This window comes from Pleurodeles waltl, chromosome 9 (assembly GCF_031143425.1).
Source record: "Pleurodeles waltl isolate 20211129_DDA chromosome 9, aPleWal1.hap1.20221129, whole genome shotgun sequence".
Lineage (NCBI taxonomy): Eukaryota > Metazoa > Chordata > Amphibia > Caudata > Salamandridae > Pleurodeles > Pleurodeles waltl.
The window spans coordinates 1,032,105,350-1,032,119,350 of record NC_090448.1 but is presented as its reverse complement, the minus strand read 5'-3'; the positions used below and the strand labels follow the sequence as shown (position 1 = coordinate 1,032,119,350).

The 14,001-nt window shown below is 41.3% G+C and overlaps 1 protein-coding gene across 3 annotated transcripts in view; it reads left to right on the top strand.

The window, feature by feature from the left end:
- LRFN5 (leucine rich repeat and fibronectin type III domain containing 5) overlaps positions 1–14,001 on the top strand; it is a 1,034,736-nt gene that overhangs the window by 115,795 nt on the left and 904,940 nt on the right. The gene's annotated exons all lie outside the window — the stretch shown is intronic.

The window sequence follows — 14,001 nt, the reverse complement described above, 5'->3', positions numbered from 1 at the left end:
TTGAGCATTGCTGTAGTTACACTAGCTACTCTTCAAAAAAGGAGAAGAGCAGTATTTCTTTGGAGAGCTGTCCCTAGGAAGGGTGTGTTTGATATTTGCCATCAATGCATATTATGTATTATTATTCATTATTACATGCACTTAGTATAGCTCATGACTCACTTCTGAAGTAGTATCTTGGTGCTTTGAGAAACAGAACTACAGAGTCAGATTTGAACAGCCATGTCTTTTACATATTCTTGAACTTCACAAACTCGATACAGGTATGGATGTGAAGTGGCAGTTTGTTCCAGTAAGTTGGGGCCATGTCTTTCAGTGCAAACACTGGAACCTTTAGAAGGGTTTAGTTAGTTGACCTAAAAATCTGGAGGGCTGATAGCTACAGAATTTAGAGTACAAGTAGATAGGAAGGGCCTCATTTAATGCTTTCTGGGTCAGGCAGCATAACTTAAAGATTGCCTGTTTCTTGATATAGGCAATGTAAGGTTTTTAGAAGAGAGGGTGGCAGAGGACCACGGGGGGAGAGTTGCATATTAGCCAAGCAGCTGTATTCTCCACAACTTGCAGTTTGGATGGCAAGGTTTTTATTTGCTGCCACTAACAATGCATTCCTGTAGTGTAAGTGGCTGGTAATTAGACCCTAGACTAAAGTCTTTCTTTAGTTAAATGGGAGACATGGAAAGGCTTTCCTTAGGAGCCACATTGTTGCATAACAGGTACAGCAGGTAGAGATGACATGGTCTTTCATAGAAAATGTTTGGTCGAACTTAATCCTAAGATTTTTCACCACCTGTATGGGAGCTGGATCAAATTCTTTTGGCCACCAGTTGGCTGACCAAAACTCCTGTGCTTTGCCAAATATCACAGTCTTTGTCTTCTCACCATTTAATTGGAGACTATTGTTAGTCATCCAATCAGCAATTTCCCTTATGCAGTTTACCAAGTTAGAGTTCACTTTTGCTGGATCAGACCCAAAATCAGATAAGAAGGTGGGTATTATTAGCCTAGGATATGACCTAAGATCCATATGATCTCAAAATGTGTGCTTGATGTATTACATAGTTGTTAAATAGAGTTCGGCTCAGGCAGGAACCCTGAGGGACATCTTTATTAATACTCATTGTTCTTGATTTAATGGATTTCAATGACTGAGCTTTCAGTGTCTCGCTTTTGGTAGCAGAATCGGTATACTGGGTGAATATTGAAGATTAACAGTTAATGGATTGGGGGTTTAGTAAAAAATCAAATAGGATTGTTCAAGACAATGCAAGAGGCACCCACACACACCCACACACAGCATGTTGTAGCTACCCCAAGGAAAAACAATTTTACGGATGCAACAACTGGGATTGACCCAGCCTTCCTTGAGTCTTTATTAGGGATGCAGGCAGTGAGGGTGTCAAAGTTGGCCCTGTACTATCACTGAAGTTTGTTATCGAAAGGGTTTGTGAATGGCCCTAATTGGACATTAACAACATGATATAACATCAAGAACATGGCACACAAAGCATGATAAGAGCAAAGAAGAGATAATTGCATTGGATCTGAGAATGTACTTTCTAGGCAGATACAGGACCTTTTATGTCTGTGTGGTACATTTTATCCCAAACTGTGAGTCTTGGGGTTTGTTATTTGCACTTAGTCCTCCCAGTGCGTATTGGTGAAACAGATTGGGCACAGCACCCACAAGACAGTCCAGCATGGATGGCCACAAGTCTTACCAGACAGCATCATTAGTGCAGTGGGGAGCATGCCTTCACTCCACACCACTTCCTAATTTCTTCTACCACCTCTGAGACTCACCACAGCCCTCCCTCAACCAAACCTTCCCACTCTAAGCTTTGAGAGACAGCATAACAGGAAGTTCACTGGAGACACAATGGGGGTCATTCCAAGTTTGGCGGGCGGCGGTTGCCGCCCGCCAAACTTCCCCTGTCAAAAGACCGCGGGGGCCATATTGACTTTCCCGCTGGGCCGGCGGGCGCCCGCCAAGGGAGCGCCTGCCAGCCCAGCGGGAAAGGCCCTGCAACACAGGAGCCGGCTCCGGTGTTGCAGGGGTGCGACGGGTGCAGTTGCACCCGTCGCGATTTTCACTGTCTGCTAAGCAGACAGTGAAAATCATGCTGGGGCCCTGTTAAGGGGCCCCTGCACTGCCCATGCCAGTGGCATGGGCAGTGCAGGGGCCCCCAGGGGCCCCACGACACCCGTTCCCGCCATCCTGTTCCTGGCGGTAAAAACCGCCAGAAACAGGATGGCGGGAAGGGGGTCAGAATCTCCATGGCGGCGCTGCAAGCAGCGCCGCCATGGAGATTCAGCCCAGCCAGGGGTAATCCGGCGGGAAACCGCCGGATCCCCTTTTCTGACCGCGGCTTTACCGCCGCGGTCAGAATGGGCAGGGAAGCACCGCCAGCCTGTTGGCGGTGCTTTCCGTCGGTCACGGCCCTGGCGGTTTTTACCGCCAGGGTCGGAATGACCCCCAATGTGTGCATCCATGCTCTCTGCCTCAGTGCACTTTTGTATTACTGATGCAGATGCTAGCGTGGCCCCTTCAAAATTACAGATAGCACCAGCACACTTATAGTGCTATCTTAGAAGGGCATTGTTTCATTAGCATGGACAAATGAGGGAAGCACTTTACCTCCACACTTATGCCCTTTTACGAATGCAGTTCTAGAGACAAATATGCCATTAGAACGTGCACTGACTGGGTACCCAGAAAGGTGGCATGGAGTCAGTGTGTCCAGCTGAAGGCAGTTCCCTGGAGGAGGGAAAAGGTGTCTCATGCAATGTCTAGACTAGTGGTTCTTAACCTTTTGACTTCTGTGGTCCTCTACTGGTCAATACTGTAGCCTGTGGACTGTCACTGACTTATTATTGGAGTCCAGGGAACCCCAGGAGTCATTACTGGAAGCCACAGATCCCTGATTATGCAGTTTTGTTGATCTACACCGCAACAAATTACACAAAATACACAAAAACAAACATTTATCAAACTAATAATTATTACATATTTTAATTCAGAAACTATATATATATTTTTATGTTAAAAGTCAGGTTGGAGCTTTTCTAAATTAATGTGAGGCCTCTCACTGTGCATCTTTATTCCTTTTGATGTCCTTGCCCTTCTCCCACAGAGAAATCAAAGGAAACATATGTGTTTCTTAGCCTCCAGTTTGGGATTCCTTCACATTAACAAGACGTTTTAATAATTTCACTTGTATATCTTGCTTTTTCATTTATATTGTATTACATTTATATACACTTTATTTACCTGTTGATATCATTCTTTTTTCTAACCAGTCGAGTAGGTTCCGTGGAACTCCTAGGGTCCCCGAGCCACATGTTAAGAAAAACTGCTCTAGACATCCCCGTGGTGGTGAGTGCAGCCTTTTACTGGACCCATTTGCAGGTTGATCTCTACCCCCTTGAAATTGCTGGCCCGCTCCCTCCTGCACACCTCTTCGAACAGCTGCTCTGACTAATGCAACACCCTCAGTGTGAGATGTACGAAATACTGGCTGCCCTGGGGGGCAGCACGTCAATGGTTACAGATTAGAGGTGTGCCGCAGGGCTGTGCGCCTCTACCTTAACAAAGCCACAGGAGAAGAGGTTCAATGCAGCACAGAGAGTAGGCCCGGGATAAAGCTGGGACCACGGGGTCACGGGGGTCATGCTGGGTGAACAAGGGTACCAGCAGTAGCGACCTTATGGTAACAATGATATGAGTGTTTTTTGCAGGCCCCTCAAAACTCCCCATATGCAGGCACAGCAATGCCTGCTTCCACCGAGAAACGAGAAAATAATCGTCCCATAATCACCAGTGGGTGAGAACCTCCTAAGAAAATCTTACCACTTATATATGTATATATTTATTATTTTGTTTCATATATTAAGCTCTGGATCTCCTACATATGTGTATTTTCACTACAAGATGACAGCAGCAACCATTCAGGAGATATAACCCAGGAAGCATTATCTTAATGCCTTTGGGTATACTGAAAATTTAGATACGGTGCACATGCTCTGTGGATGGTATTTATCCTCTGTTAATTGAAATACATTTCAATGGAATAAAGAAATAACCTTTTACTCTTTAATGAGTTTATTGAACATTTCTTACTAATATTTTTCTCTAAAGCTAGTTTAATTGGTTTCTCATCCCTAAGCATCCTTGTTTCATCAAGCCTGTCCCTGGGTGAATGGTGCAGGATGTTTCCTTGTTCCCAATCAATTTCAATCGAAGAAAGAAAAATAAATATGTTGTTTTTGCATCTCCCCTAAGTACCATTAGGAAGAGTGCATGTCCCTTGTGGCCCTGACACATTCACAGTCACTGATGTGTATGCTGTATTCCGTGCACACGTTTAAATCGAAGCTTCAATACATATTTGATTCACCTTATTTTGGTTTGTTTTTATAGATGATTGTTTATTTAAAATTGATTATGATAAAGTTGGTTTTGCCCCGAAGCATGACTACTTTAAACTGAGTTAGTTGCGAAGAACTTTTTGGCAAGTCGTTTAAAAGCAAGGAGGCTCAGTTTGAATTGAAAGTTGTTCCACCATGATATCCAAAAGTAAGTACAATAAAGATAATCCAAGTAGAATTTAATTATTTTTTTAATGCCTTCAGCTGTTCTCTACACGCACATTCAAGTAGAGCTTTGGTCCAGCTTCCTATGCCCTCTACCCTTTACCCTCTACATTTTGATGACGACTGTGACGGATAGTCTAAGATGATCATGGACTCAGAAATAGGGCTAGGCCTGATTTGTAAGGCTGAAACTAGCAATGATGCGCTCATGAAGAATACTAAACTGCATCTCCATTCACAGGCCATTCTATTTATTTTTTTGCTGAAGCTCCTTTCAGCACAACATTCCTGCCATGCAATGCGCCCGCACATTCCATTGGGTAGCTGATACAGTAGCACTGCTTTTGAAAAAACATGGTGGCTGTATTTCACAGCATCGCCATTCATCGATAATGAGAACTAATTCACGTCTGCACAGCACACTGAATTCTAATGCGAAAGTAGTGTAGCTGAGCTGGGTGCTCAATGCATATAAATGAGTAAACTCTGTCAGCTCCCTGTGTGGCTAATGTATTCCAGTAAGAAGATTGTCAATTCCCTCGGTTCCCCCAATGAGTGATAATGTAGGTCTCAAGGTTTCACTTCGCCTTCAACGACTGATGATAAAAAGGATCGGCCCTCAAAACTCAAACGTGAGCCCTATGACTAGTCTGAGGTGGTCAAAATAGGACAACAAATAAAGGCAAATCCTAAAATCAAGAGCTCAGAAAATTACGACATATTGAAACAAACCAGCAAGAGCATTACAGGGAAGCTGCCAGTAAAATATTAAGAAAAAACACCAACATGGCAAATGCACGCTCAACGAAAACAGTCATTGCCAGAATACCAGAATTCATGTCCTTCGAAATTATTCCACCCACTCACCATACAGATCACGAAACGGCTCAATCTGCTTTTGACTCACAGATTAAGGGTTGATGTTTTTTTCTGTTTACATTAGCGAGACTTTAGTGCCTTATGAACTGAAGTATGAATGTGACTGATGTCAAAATGCATCCTTTCACAGGGTGTTCGAATATTCTGCCCAGGGCCTTGCTAACCTACTGAATATAATTTTAAAAGTTCAGATTTTTCGAAATTCGCAAACGCAGTTGTGCACTTCCTTAACACAGTGCCCTTCGTGGTTTTTTAGGGTCGAGCCTGCGTTGCATGCGCTCGCGCATGCGTATCGCAGCGAGATGCTTTAGTTACTAGAAAGGGGTTCGGAGCCCTGTCGACGTCACGTCAGTGTGTTTCATTGGTTCGTGGGCTTGCCTAGTAAAATCTGCTTGCTTTCATTAGTGGAAGGCATGCACACGTCATGCCTTTTCCGGTGGTTAGCCCTCCTCGAGTGCAGCGACCAAGTACAGAAAACATTTCTGTTGGATCGTGGACTACTTTTTCTCTATTTTCCTAGCGCGATTTGGCTTGGCAGAAGTCGAGCGCTTTACACAGTTAATTTCACTTTTTCGTTTACGTACATAAAGGCACTTTTGCCGATAGATGAAAAGTCGGGTTAGGAGTTTACAACGCAATCAGCTCTAACATGAGCAAACGCGAGACTCGTTGCATTGCAAATGCTTGTTTCTTGTTGGGTGCGGAAGGCTATCGCGTTTAAATGGCGTCTCAATGCTTAAAACGGTGGAAAAGTTGAAAAACGTTATTTATAATTTATAGTTTAATATGTTATGATGGGAGTACACATGCTTTCAGAAGAGAGGATGCCCTTTAACAGCCAGTGTGGTGGTCACTGCCCCTTGTCTTGCCCACAGAGGTAACCAGATTTCAAACAGTCTAACTATTGTTCACATTTAGTAGCTTGACCTGAGCGAAAGGCGACTATTAAAGAAAGAGCACGTTGGAGTGTATCACAAATCATTTTTGACTGGCGTTTTTTCGTGTCCTTGGTGATAATTTTAGGCAGTTCTTGCTCAAAGCATCTTTTACCACTGAATTATCAAAACAGTATTCTAAAGGCAGTAATGTCCGACAAGAACGTGTTTGTACATTTGTTGTGGTGGTGATGTGTTAGGATATTTTTTGTGCTAATGTGCTTTTGTGTGTAATGAGATTTTGTTGTGTTGTACTGCAATTTTTTGTTTCATTTTTATTGGACTGTTTTATTGTGATGTGCTCTGTCATAGTAAAGTGTGTTGTTGTGTTGCTTTGTGTGTCATTCTGTTGTGTTCTGTTGTTCACTTTAGATATGTCAACCAATGCTGTTAGATTTCATGCCATGACAGCTTCTGTGACATCAATCATTTACAGCTACCTAAGGTGATAAAACAGTGCTGCTCCAGGTCTCCAACTAATTAATACACAAGTCAGCTGAAAAATGTGGCAGAAATCTAGGGGCATATTTACAGAGATTTGACACAATGCTGCAGAGCAAGAAGAGTTGCTGCACTGCTTTGTGTCAATTTGACAGTGTGAATTGTGCCATATATACAAAGATATGGTGCAGTTCTGCTCTCTCAATGCACTGGCACACTTTGGGCTGCCTAGAGCCAAAAAGGGCACCTTTGAGCCTGTTGCACAATGCAGCACACAGGCAAAGAAAAAATAACGAGGGGAGTAAAGATTTTCCTCCTTTTTTCAACAGCCTCAGGTAGGCACACTATTTTGGTGCAAACCCATGTTTACAAGTCTTTGTAACTATGGGTTTGCATCAAAATATATGGGTGGATGCACGGAACACCCATGCACTACCCCTGTAATGCTTACCTGACGTAAGGTAACACAAGGCAGCTCTATGCACTGCCTTGAGTTACCTTTTTTTTAACAGCACCAGACAAAGCCATGCAAATTGTCATTTGCATGGCTTTGTAAATCCCAAATTATTATTTCATGTCATGTCATTTCTAAAATGTCATTTCCAAAAAATGACCTAAACCACAATTGTTTTGTGGTACCTCAAAGGGCATGGTACCAAAAAGTCGTTTCCATTAATGAGTGGCCACTGGAAGGCAGGAGTGTACCAAGAATATCAACTATGGAATCTGAAACAAAGGGCCATGAGAAGCTGGAAAGGATAGGGTGTATTCAGTTGTTGCTTGCGGTTTCTCACTTGTTATTTTGTATGCTTTCCTAATTCTTTTCTTTTAATCATCAGGGCAAGATTCTAGTTATCCTGTCACTTAGATGAATCATTGTTATCTTTCTCCAGCTCTGTAGGCTACTTCTCATTGGAACTGATTAACTTCACTCAATGGTGGTTGGCACTCTCTGGATTGAGGTGCTCCAGTTATCTTGGAATTCCCCCACAGGGCAACATTCCCTATGGAATCACTGTTTTCTCAGAGTTACATGTTATATATTCAACAATCCCTGCCCTTTCCTATGAATTCATCTACTGTATGAAGTTCTGTCTTAAAAGACAGGGAAGAGTTGATATTTGGTATCCCAAAAATTATAACAGATTTCTTAATTCTGTTTATGGCATTTTTTGGGGAGAAGAAAACCGAACCAGGCGTCAAATGTCATGCAATTAAAGGGTCCATTATTTTAGGATATGAAACAATTTGCTACGGATGGACACCTTGCTGTGCTACTACCTAGATCACAGAGAAATGTGGTGGCTGTGAATATTAAAAATTATCTTTCACCTACCCTATCATGTCAGTAGATGTACTAACAGTATTTATAGTTATTGCGCAGTAAAACAGGTGCCAAATATGAAACCCTTTCAGTGTGATCCTTGTGCCCTGAGCAGCACTTAGGATCCGTCTGCACCAGCAGAGGTAATATAAAAAATAGCAGCCATGCCATTCAGGGGTTAATTCTTGTTTAACAGGCCACAGCTCTCAGCAAAGGAGAAACATTGTCATCAAGAAAGCAAATAAAAATGAGAGGTATTTTTTTAGAGGAGGTGTTTGTGACGTACTCCATCTATAGTTCTACTTGAGTCATAGTCTTTCCACTGTTTTGTGGTTCAAAAATGAAAACAAATCTGGGGATATTTAGCACAGGTGGCAGAACTTTTCACAGTACTTATGCAGTGTTCTCAGTATTTCTACATGTTTCATGGTCTAATCTCTGCTGCAGAAAATAGTGCCTACAAATAGGTGTACAATAAATAACACCGGGATTTTACAAAGGTTATATACTATGCTTGACACATTTGAAATCGCTGATTATTTTGACTGGTACATCTGCATAGTTTGGTAACAACGTGTGTACTGGTAGCATACATATGGAATGGTTGTGCATTCTTGCTGATTAAAATCAGTCAAGAATTATGTCCCCTGTAGTACTACAAACAAAAGGTTTCAATCTGATTGAAGCAAAGGGCAAGTACCCATGTCAGAGTACTGTTAGTGAAATAGAGTGTATCCCCTATGATGACATGGGCTGAAAAAATTCAGGGTCCCATCAGTTTTTGTTGCCTTTTTGTTAAACCCTACTTCTGCTGGGTATAGAACTCAGTGCCCTTTACCCTTGCTCATCAGTGGTAAAGTGCTTGTGCTCCACCTTTCAATAGGGTAAAATTGGTCTACTCCAGATGGACATGTATAACTTGCTTTAAACCCCTTGTATATGGTGGTTACCCAAGGCCTGTGCATTAAGTGCCACATGTGGACTGCAGCACCTATTGAGCTATCCAATACAGTGATAATGTAAACATGACTGCAGTCCAGTCACCAGTGATATCTCAGGCTGTACAGGGTTTAACTGCACATTGGGCCTGTCAAAAAAGTCCCCTTTGACAGGCCTAAGCCCTCCTTTTAAATATCTACAAGTCACCTTTAAGTATGGCTAATTGCACATAAAGCAGGGTGCCTGGTATTTAAAAGTGAGACATGTAAACGTTTGACGTTTAATGTTGAGCATGTCCCAAAAGCTAGTTGGGTTGGCTGTTCCATTGGAAAACACTGGGATACAATATTGAGTTTAGTAATGTTATTTCCACCTTGGAAACAGCTGCAAATTAAATTCTAGACTTTTTGAAATATGTATTACACACTCAATTTTCTGTGGAAGTCAGATTTGTCATAAACATTTTGAAAAAATGACACTGAAAAAATTACCCCCGCCCTGCTTGAAGTTTCTCACAAATAAATATGCACTTTGTTCTCCCACTTGTGCCACCAAGTAGTAAGCATTTCAATAGGCATGAATGAGATGTTAACTTGCTCCCGGGAAGAGGACAAATACCTTGGGTGTGGGAAGGTGTTGATATGCCTTTGGCAGGATTGCAGGAGGGTTGGATGTAAGGACCTGATTAACATCAAAGACGCCTACCCTGTCACAAGACGATTTAGCTTACAACCAGCCACGCACACTTCTTTTGTCCCCTCAGCCAGGCTGGCATTCGTCACAGTAGACTCCTTGTTCACATCACAGTGCCAGATACTGCAGGAGTGTCAAAATCTGCCTGACAGGTCTGCAGGAATTTTTTATATGACATTTGGTGGGCACTTCAAAGGAGGGAAACAGAGTGTGAAGCAAATTGTGTGGTTCGATTGTCTGCTTTCTGAAAGCTAATCTTTGTTCTACTAAACCTTTGTCTGTGAGATACTTGGGGGGGGACAGAAACTGCCTAAAGCTAGATTTCAGTGTTAAATATGGGAGCATAGGATTACAATGGTACACTCCCCACACACATCCCTAGCCCCCAAGGACTAAGGGCCATATGTACGAAAGCTTTTTCCCATAGACACAGAATGGGTAAAATCCTTAGGTACATCTGGCCCTAAGTTTCATGTGACTGAAGGCTCCTGTAATCATTAAAATGCCCAAAGTGGGGAGGGTTAGCCCTCGAAAGTGTACCCCTTTTAACTAAAGGAAACCACTAGCTGGTGCTAACCATAAATGTAGCATCTTAATGCACCTACTTCAGAACACTACTGGACCTGTGTAAAATCAGAAGAGGACTGGACCTGCTGCCTGAAACCTGAGAAGAGCCCTAAATCACAGGATATACTCTCCCTCTTCTTCCCAGGACAAAAAAGTAGGGTCCAAAGCTCATAAGGTGAACATCCTGTTACATCTACAGGGACACAACAAGCAACAATTGATTTTCCTGCAACTGCCCTGCTGACCAGTAGCAACTAGAACTGAACTGGACTGGAACTTCTTGTTGACCTCTGCCTGCCACACTGTTAATCTCTAACTGCCTCCTCTGAGTTTCTGAGTGGCTTTAGACGTGCACTCCTGTTTTGGATTCCGTAGTGTATCTGACCCATACTGCAATGATTGACTATCATTGGCACTTTGTGCTTCTTGGTGATACTTCTATCATTCTATTCATATTTATGGTTCCCATTATTGGAGTTTTGTCATTTTTATGTTATTTTGAGTTTTACTTTTTACTTTATTTTCTAAATTCTTTCCTAGCTATTTATTGTTTTGTATTTCAACTTTATTACTGTTTTAGTCCTGCATGTACACTTTGCCCATTGCCTCTAAGTTAAACATGTCTGTTGAGCTCAGGTTTATTTAGTGGCTTTAGTGGTTTACCCAGACAAGGACTGTAATTATTACTTGAGGTTGTTACTTACCCCATCAACTAATAACCAAATTTCTCACACCACTGTATTGTAGTTTCTTTACAAAGTTGAGAGAATAGACTGTGGGACACATTACTGTGAGAAGTTGTTTGATAATTTGTATGCATGTGTGTGTGTGTGTGTGTGTGTGCATGTGTGCGTGTGTGTTTGTGGGAGAGATGTAGGAGATTATAATCTTTATGTGAGCTGCAATAGTGATCCTAACAGGTCATAACAGTTCCTATTAAATAGACAAGTTTCTGTGTGGAATAAAATTATCAAACAGTTTGACATTGCACTCTGTTTTTATTTATATAATTTGAAAGTGAATTCATTAGAAATACAGTCAAGAAACGTGGTAGATGATTATTGCAAATTTTCCAGGATGTTCAACGAATCACCAAGTTGTACATTAAGAGGCAGGAGAAATTTGTCAGATTTCTTGATTCCAATGTGAATGATATATGCATTGCTCTGATGAAGTGTGCTAGAAACACACAATGCACTCAATCTTGTTTGCTCATGAACAGGTATACGCAGATTCCAAACTATGAACTTTTGACATGTTACACTCAATACTGAAGAATTTACTGAGGTCCACAGCAAAGAACGACTATGGCTTGTTCATATTCTGTGTGAGAACACCAAAAATTAACACCTTAGCTCGAGGAGCACAACCTTCCTTGGGGAAAAATGTGTATGGCAAATAAATAGCAATTCAATAATATTACTTTGACAAATAGGTAACCAAATACTGCTGCTGGGATGCTGTTTAAATCAAAAGAACAGCTTTGGAATCTGTGGACTCTTTGAAAGTTCCACTCAGATGCTGTTTAAAACATTTTGTAAGTGTTTTTGCTCCAAAATAACAGTTGTTTTTAGCAGCAAAGGTTCTTGTTTAGTAAATTCCTGTTGATGAAACATTTTGAGCTGCAAGACTGGTCATTCAGACAAAAGTCTATAATGTCTTTTTGCATGCCTTCCATAAGTCCCCAACCTGTATGGGAATTATTCGTGGGCATCAGTCACAGGTCTCATTTTTAAAAGGCCCTAGAAAACTTCTTTTCAGCTCCACAGCCAAGAGTACAGTTGCCCTGCTTGACTATTTTACGAGGTAGATGCATCTCCTTCTGTCCCTATCATCGTCTGCAATCAATTTCCTAAATTAGGAGAGAACCTGTATGCAGCAGACAGGCTCCTCATTTGTATTAATGGTCCCTTTGGTCTTTGCCTCCATGAAGATGTAAGCCTTCTATTGCTCTCAGGGAAGCTCCTAGGTCTAGAGATTAATGGTAAAGTTTAAGAATCCTCTCTACAGTCCTTAACCAGGCAACCAGAATTCTTGTAAGCAATTAGTCTTTTTTCATTCTCAGTCCCGTTTATTTCTTTCTCATTTGAGTGGTTAGGAAGTACTTAAAGAATGAACTTTTGATATTGGTGATGCACATGATTTTGAACTTCTTTAAAATTCCCCACACACCTTTTACTGAATTGTGAGCTGGTTCCTGTCTCATAAATTCTATTTACTATACAAAAGCAAGTACACAGTGCTAAAGTTTTCAAAAACAGAGGAATTAAGTTTCACCTAGTTTTCTCCTTCACCCAGCTGCTCCAAACACCAGCCAGTTCTAACTACAGAGGATCAAAGAAAATTCTGCCGCTTCTAGACACAGTTACTTTCGTCTCTGTGGAAATTTTTCAAGGTCTGCTATGATCCTTCCTCTCAAAGTAAAGCATGGTCTTGTGATCTATTCTTAGACGGATTTAATTCCAGGATAGAGCTGCGTAGGAAGACCAGCCTTCATTTGGGAATGCTTTGAAATGAGTCTGGCTGCTTCCTATCCGAGGTGGAGATGGGGTATCAGGAATATTAACCCCAATCTTCAGGAACGCCAGCTGGAGAGAATAGATTAAGCCTTCCGTGGAGACTGTCAAAACGTTAGGTAGAAATGTGATCACCTTATAAAAGTATTTTTGGTAAAGTTTATACAAATTGAATGTGTCCATGAATTTTGATTTTTCTTGATGGTTAAGGACTGTAAAATAGTGTTTCCTTTTGTTTCCACACAGAGGTTAGTCAAAATAGTTTTTAAACCAAAAAAAAATGCTCTTACACTGTTGATTGCACAAACATGGTTCTAAACCCTTGCCAGCTCTTAATGCGCAAGCAGAAGCACCATACCATTATGCAGAGTGCACTACTAAAAAGCTGACTAAACCATTTAAGTGCCTATTTGCAGTTGACAATAAAGTAGTGAATTTTTCTCGTCACACAGGCCTGGACCATACTGCTTCTTGACTGTGAAAACCTTAATGCAGGATTTGCAAAGTGACTGAAGGAAACTTCTTCCGTAGGCTCACATTTTGAAATCGACTTTTAAAAAGGCTGCACCACTTCTATTTATATTAAAACTGAGCAGATTTCTGTCTTCTCTGACCGGCACATGCAGTGGCAAGCTGTTTAGCTCCTATAAATGCGCATAGTTCAAAATGCTATGAATTAAGAAATAATTCAATACAATAGAAAAATTGTTTTTGCCAAAAGTTCGCCCTCAGTATTATTTTATTGTACTCCATATATAGGTTATAGTAGTGCCGTGTTGGAATGTTGTAATGTAAGTGCCCTTCATATCTTTGAATTCAAAGTAAAACCGATCTAATTAAACATCAATACCTAAATAAGTTTAAAATGTGAGAGTGTATATAACACTACAGTGCACTGTGATGTAATGCTTCAACGTTTCCAATATCTGCAATCCTTTGCTAACAGAAATACAGGCGCATGTTGTTAAAACCACAGATAATTTACTTCTAAATTAACTTGTGGTTTTCTTTAAACAGAACATTGTCATGGTCTGATGATCAGTGGCTCACAAGATTTGGAAGCTAAAAATAATTGCACAAGTCGGTTATCTAATTAGCTCTGCACAACACCAGC